Source organism: Urtica dioica, chromosome 6, assembly GCF_054948205.1.
Source record: "Urtica dioica subsp. dioica isolate 48M chromosome 6, U.dioica_male_clone48M_v1_H2, whole genome shotgun sequence".
In the NCBI taxonomy this organism is placed as follows: Eukaryota; Viridiplantae; Streptophyta; class Magnoliopsida; order Rosales; family Urticaceae; genus Urtica; species Urtica dioica.
This window is the reverse complement of record NC_142761.1, coordinates 7238174-7245163: the sequence shown is the minus strand read 5'-3', so window position 1 is coordinate 7245163 and position 6990 is coordinate 7238174. Positions and strand designations below refer to the sequence as shown.

General features: G+C 33.3%; 1 pseudogene across 1 annotated transcript; it reads left to right on the top strand.

Moving 5' to 3' along the window:
- The first annotated feature begins 878 nt into the window (after positions 1–878).
- Positions 879–4279, top strand: LOC149393204 (protein root UVB sensitive 2, chloroplastic-like; annotated as a pseudogene). The gene is made up of 10 exons (XR_016299770.1): positions 879–1004; positions 1144–1229; positions 1327–1387; positions 2636–2748; positions 2822–2991; positions 3101–3160; positions 3231–3258; positions 3333–3430; positions 3543–3722; positions 3963–4279. The product of XR_016299770.1 is annotated as a protein root UVB sensitive 2, chloroplastic-like (transcript).
- The last annotated feature ends 2711 nt before the right edge of the window (positions 4280–6990 follow it).

Genomic DNA, 6990 nt, shown 5'->3' with positions numbered 1-6990 from the left:
AATTATAGCTCATCGATGTGTCGGCTATATATATATATATATATATATATAATAATATAATAAGTCAGAATGATCGATTACTATTCATAGACTATTCACCTATAATATAACCAATACTAAAATGCCACGTCACCTATAATCTACTTATTCAATCACCGCACGACACGTCACCTTCAAATAGAGTGTTGGTTTTATTCACTTATTCGTAACAACGCTCAGTATTCATAACGCTGCATTTATTCATAATACATCATTCTCCTTTCTATTCTTTCTTCATCCTTGTGATCCATGCCGGTGGTTATTTACTTTTATTTTCTCTTTCAAAATAGGGCCTCTCCAACGCCGAGAAGGCTTTCCCGTGTGTCTACACCGATGCGGGGTTGCAGACCGTGGCTCTTGTGCTTTCATAGGGCTGTGGATTCTTTCCTGAACAAGTTCTTTCCTTCGGGATATCCGTACAGGTGGGTTAAACTCTTGATTCTAAGTGGTTTCATTTTTTACGGAAATTTTATTGTTGATTTTCGTTTTCGTTTTATTTTTCTCACCCTGGAAGTTTGTTGGTTTTCCATGGAAATTATATTTGGTTTTGGCTGATATTTGCTTGAGTTTCCACCGAAAACTGTGAATCTCAATGAAAATTTATCACCTCTTTGTATGGTAAATAGGGTGAGAATCAAAGTACACAAGTTTTTTTTTTTTTTTTTTTTTTTTTTTTTACTTTTTTTCTTTACTGTTAAATTTGTATTGAAAGACTTTCCATTTTTTAGATTTCCAAACTATTGCTCGCTTTCTCTAAAGTTTCTTTATTCATCGCTTTGCTTACAGCTGATTGGTCGCTGAAGTGCGCCCGGTTTTATATCCCTCTTTCTCGAAAATGATATTAAATTTTTTGTTTGTACAATGATGATAAAGTGCATGCCCTTTCCGTGGAAACCAGAGCTGGTCTTTACCGGAACCTCTGTCATGATAATCAATCTGAAAACGGAAAGCTTTGCAGCAACGCGGTAACAATTAATTCCTCATTTTCCAATTAATCAATCTTTACAAAATTATGTTGAAACCATTTTAAAATTTACTTGCGTATTTTGAGTTGCAAGACTATTCGGACTCCATTGAGAACCATGAGTATTCCTTTGTGGAAAGTTTGTTGGATGTTCTAAAGCAGGTATTATGGATTTCCTTTAAGGGTTAAATGATGTGAAAGGGAGATTAAAAGACAGTATCGCAAGGTAATTTCCTTGCAATGATGGAACCAGAAAGTCTATTAATTAAGATGTTTATTTTTTGTAGTCTGGCTATCGATCTAACTAACTAATACGCTTGTAGTTATGACTGCTGGTTCACCCTGACAAATGCAAGCATCCTAGAGCTAAAGAGGCATTTGGAGGTTCATTGCTCTCCCACTTTTTGCTATTTTATTTAGATATTTAAGTTCTCCATTTCCTTCTTTTGTTTTAGTTTTTCATCAGTTTTTTATCCTGTCAGAGCAGGAAAATAAATGTATATTGATTTCGATTAAAACATAAAGCACCAAACTTGATTGAACGTCATTACAAATAGAGGATCTGATTGACCTTTACTTCCGACAGAATTCCCATACATAATTGAGATTAACATATTTGTTGTGCAGTGAAAATGGAAGAATTGCTTTGTTTGATTTTTTGAAGTGGTCAATGTTCGCATGTTCCACTTTTTTAAAGCAAAATAAGATCCACGTACCTAAGCACTCTTTTGTTTCTGCTTCATTGTCAGGGTCGTTGACTCTATTGACGTGTAAAAGCAATAATGGCTTTTGTAGAGTTAAAAGGGATGTCATTCATGTGATTTCTATCTTAGTTTTTTAATTGTACTAGACTATGAATTGTTCTATATTACTGGGAGACTGTCACTAAACAAAATACAGGGAGGCTTCGTTTTTTATGTTGATTTCTTGCGGCATTAGCGAAAGCTCAACAATTATTTCTTGATCAACAAGAAAGGGATTACATTATTAGCCAAGTAACTGCGGTCATAGGTCAATAATGTTTCCTCAAGTGTGATCCCCGACTAGGGGCTCCCACAATTCCTCCATTTGGTTTAAATAACTTCATCTTCAAGTCGTAGGTGTGCTTCAAAATTTGAAGACTGATTTCATATATATATGTTGTCGAATCATATACACGTGGTTTAATGTTCGTTTCTAGACTCACATTTGTCTCTTGTTTAATTGTTGTTTTGAAATGTGCGAGAATTACTGTAGCTTGTTCACGGGAAGATTGTGGACAAGTTCATCTTCTCTAAGACTCCTCTAGTTGGTTGCTTGTTCGGCCTTTGGTACCTATTCAATATCTATAACAAACAGGCATGGCTTTAATTTTTGTTAATTGAATCCGATATAAATATATGTGAATCATTGATTTCGTGGTTTTTAGATATAGAGTGATACTCATGAATTATTTATTTATTTAAAAAAAATGTCAGTAGGACATTAATTGAATCTGTATCAGGATTCCTTTTGTTTTTATATTACATTTTTAATTTTGGTTGTAGTTATGATTGTGATTCGATTGTTGGTCTCCATTGTACACTTACTAAATTATATATGGTAGATAAATCTTTATTAAATTATGCATGCTATAATCTTTAAAACTTTCAGGTTTGCTCAAAAGTTGCAGAGCCTGGCAATAAGAATAGAAGACTTAACACGAGCATCCTTATTCGTTATCCTTCATCTTTTGGGCAACGCAATATTCTTATTGATGCTGGAGAGTATGTGATGTACAAGTTTTTAATTTTTTTTTTTTTTTTTTTTTTTACTTATGATTCGTTTTCTATTCTGCAGATTCTTCTACCACGGTCCTCTTTAATGGTTTCCTGCGTATGGCTTAGTTATAAGAAAAAAAAATGTAAGACATCTCACGAGATTCGAATGTTTCACTTTTTGTATCTAAGATGCACACAGTTGCGCTGCAACACTTCACGAGTGCAACACTTTCCGTCTTTTCAACTCAGGTCCACTTCATTTTTGGGTGCTAAAAAAATTACTTCAGATACAATTGGATTTCCTCGTGTTTATTTCATATATTTGACAATCACAAATTGGATGTGTTCTCTTTTGCAGTCACTTCTATTTGCCGCGGGGTTGAGACCCACACTTGCACAAGCCACTGTAGTAAGTTGGGTAAGTTGTAAATTACTAGGTAAGTTCTGATTTGAACGAACACGATACTAATAGTCTTTTTCCGATGCAGGTCTTGAAAGACGGAATGCAACACGTGGGTAAGCTCATATGTAGTATAGCATGTTTAGCAAGAATGATGTTTTTTTTTTCTTTCTCTTTTGTACTATTGCAGCTGATGTACTCTACGACTTCGGAACGGGCTTAGAAGTTCTTTCGCCATTATGTCCGTAATTGTTCCTCCAAATGGATGGGCTCGGTAATTTCGCAAAGGTCGAGACCATGGAACACCCGTATCCATATTGAAGATTTTGTCGAGATTATCGACTTAATACGTAAATCAAAGTTTTATGTTTAAAATCAAGTTTTATCTTTTGAAATACAGGGCATGGCAGTTGTGGCCGCAAGGGCAACGAGGTTGCCTATATATTCCTCATTTGCCAAAGAAGGTAATCTGAGTGATCTTTTCGCTAAAGGAGAGGCAATCTCGACACTTTTCAATGTACTCGGAATCGGAGCAGGAATTCAACTGGCATCAACAGTCTGCTCAACTATGCAAGGAAAGGTATTTGATCCATATGCGTTACTGAATTTTTCCAGTTTCGTACGTGTGTTTGGCAAAAATTATCGAATTTATTCAGGCCAAAACTTTTAAATGCACTTGTGGTTCTGGTCTTATGCATCGACATTTGAGTGATCCTTTATGTACTGCTTCTTTAAGTGTTTTCTTTGATATAGGTAGAGGAAATGTTGGTTGACTGAAGCGTCTAAAAAATATGAACTGAATTTGCTTTACTCTATGCAGTTGATTGTTGCCCCTATACTTTATTTTGTATATGTATGTTGTGTCATCGAAGAGATGCGAGCAACTCCCGTGAACACATTGAATCCACAAAGGACCGCTATGATTGTTGCCGATTTTGTAAAGGCCTGTTTGACATATCCATTGCTTGTGTATAATAGCGATGTTTGTTTATCGAAAAATATCATTCATATTCCTTTGCTTTATTGAAATGATCCATCATATACATTGCACATTAAAGTCGATCACAATCCTCCTCTATGTTTTCTAATTTATTGTAAAATTAACTTTATATTTTATTAGTTGTTAAAATGTATTCCATAATCGACAATTTTTTTTTTATCAATCACCGCAATCCACCACTGTCACCGCCACCGCCGCCGCCGAAAATCACCAAGTAAATAATAGTCCGCAAACCATCTTGAGCTTTTATAACTGCTGTTCTCATAATCAATGTTTTATTTCATTTTTTTTCTGAACAAAAAAAAAAGGTTCTTCCAGTAACATCATTGGATAGATCACCGGACGAAAGCTAACTTCCACAACTCAAAAGCTTTACAGAGAAGAGCTTCCATGAGAATCACTTGAACAAAAGCTCTCTGGTGATCAGATAAGAAACTTAGGGTATTCTATTTACAGGAAATATTAGGGGTGAAACTGGATTGGTTCGGTTCGGTTTTTGACATTTTTAGTATCCGAATCCGAATTTTCGGTTTTTTAAAACTCGGTCCAGTATCCGGTCCAATTAAGTCTAAAACCGAAATTCGGTTATCCGAATATTCGGTTATCCGGTTTCTTAAATCCAGTATCCAGTTTTTAAAATTCGGTTATCCAATTTGTAAAATTTCAGATCCAATTTAATATCCAATTTTATAAAATGGATATCTATTTTCTAAAATCCAAATCCGGTTTGTAAAAATTCAAAAAACGAGTACAAACGACTCTTATAAAGCTCCAAAATGACAATACATAATCTAAAACTGAGTAAAAAAAAAAAAAAAAAAAAAGGACACTCGTCTCCAACTACATGCACATGTAAATATCATAATATAAAATTCAAATTACAACCCTAATGATCATAATAAACCATACAACAATTGAATTTGTATGTTACTTTTATAGATCACATAATCAAGTTGTAGTAGCAGTAGGAGTTGATATATGAGAAGTTTGTTCTTTTATGACAATTTGACCATCATCTGTTAATAATAATGACATAAATTTAAAATAAATTTGTTTTAATAAACAAACAACAAATGAATATGTCAAATAAAATATCAAATTAATTATCTTACCCTAAACAACTTACTTAGAATCATTTAGTGCTTCCACTTCAGCAAAATCTGATTTGGGAAAAAAATAAAACGCTAGGTCTCTCTCAAAATTAGGTCAAGTCTTTTTTTTAATATATATTTATTTTTAATTAAAAAAAATCGGTTAAATAACCGATATCCAGATTTTCCCAAAATCAAATCCGATATCCGGTCCAGTTTTGTAAACCGGATCGGTTATCCGAATCCGAATTTCGGTTAGCTGACGTGACTCCAAATTTCGGTTTCGGTTCGGTTTGGATATCGGTTTTATCCGATTTTCGGTTCGGTTTTGTCCAGCCCTAGGAAATATACTAGACTAAGATTTTTTTTCATTTACTCAATGATTTATGTACAGTTATGAAAAAAAAAATTCCGACCTTGTTGTACATAAAAATGAATATTCACACCAAGCTATGAAAGGACAGAAAAAAGGTATTCAAATTGAGTGTCATGTTTTCAATCTTCAACAATTCATATGAAACCAAACAAGATAAAAATTGGAATATTTTAAATATATACAGAGATTTGGGAAAAATAAACAGTAGACCAAGAATGAGTGCAAATAATCATATACTCTTAGACTGGGAGAAAAGGAGGCAGGGATTGCTTTCCATCTCAAAATCTCACAAAGTCAATATGAACAATTCTTTTAATAATAACTTGATCATGGTTCATATCTGTAAAAATAAACAAAGATGTGTGTTTTAAACAATTCATAGCGTTGCATTTAGCGCTACATTCTTTTTTTTTTCTTTTTTTTTTTAATTTTTTTATTGAGCAAAAGCTTGTTGGCAATAAAACTTTCTGGGTGTTTTTTTTTTTTTTTTTTTTTTTTTTTTTTCTGAAGGGCTTGATACAAAAGAAGAAAAAAAAACTATTTTATTAATATTAAGTCTTCATTCTGCAGCTTTCTCCATCTCTTACTCGTCGTCTCCGTCATACCGTCTTCGTTTGGTACCCCGTCTTGCAAAGAATCGCAAGGTTATTTTTCTTTCTCCAGTTCATAGTGTTGAATATTGCTCTACATTTCGTTTATTCCGATTGTTATCGATATTTTAATTTGTATTGTGATCGTTTATCTTAACTCATTTGTAGATGATTCATTTTTCTTGTCACAACATATTCTAATTGACCTTATGCTCATCATTCAATTTATCTTGATGGATGGTTCAAACAAGTTGGAAATTACATGTTTTGGGTACATCGCTGAAAAGCTCTTCTCATGCAAGGCTAAACAAATACACAACATTCTGGAACGGGTAAATCAATAATATATGTCCGTATGTATTTCTTATCTAAATAATTAATTATTAAGTTATATAGCCACACGGTTATAGTGAATTTGAGATATATCTCACCTTTGGTTAATTTCTTGTAAATAGCCAAGTTAACTTATTAATGGATTAGTAAAATACTTATTTACCTCAGCCAAACATGTATAAAAGGTAATTAATAGGCTGCCACGTATGCAAGTTGGCTATTTACAAATTATTTACTAAAGGTTGGCTAATTTACAATTCCTATAGATTAGGTGGCTTACGTAGCCAATTTTTTGAAAAAATAATGGTTCTCCATATATTGTTATACATGGTTCACAAAGAGCTTCTTTGAAACCAATATTTAAGGCCGAAAAAGCTATCACAAAAGCATTTTTGGTTCAATACACGAGAAAATTCAATTCAACAGGAATGGAACGACAACTCACTGTCAACCAAGTG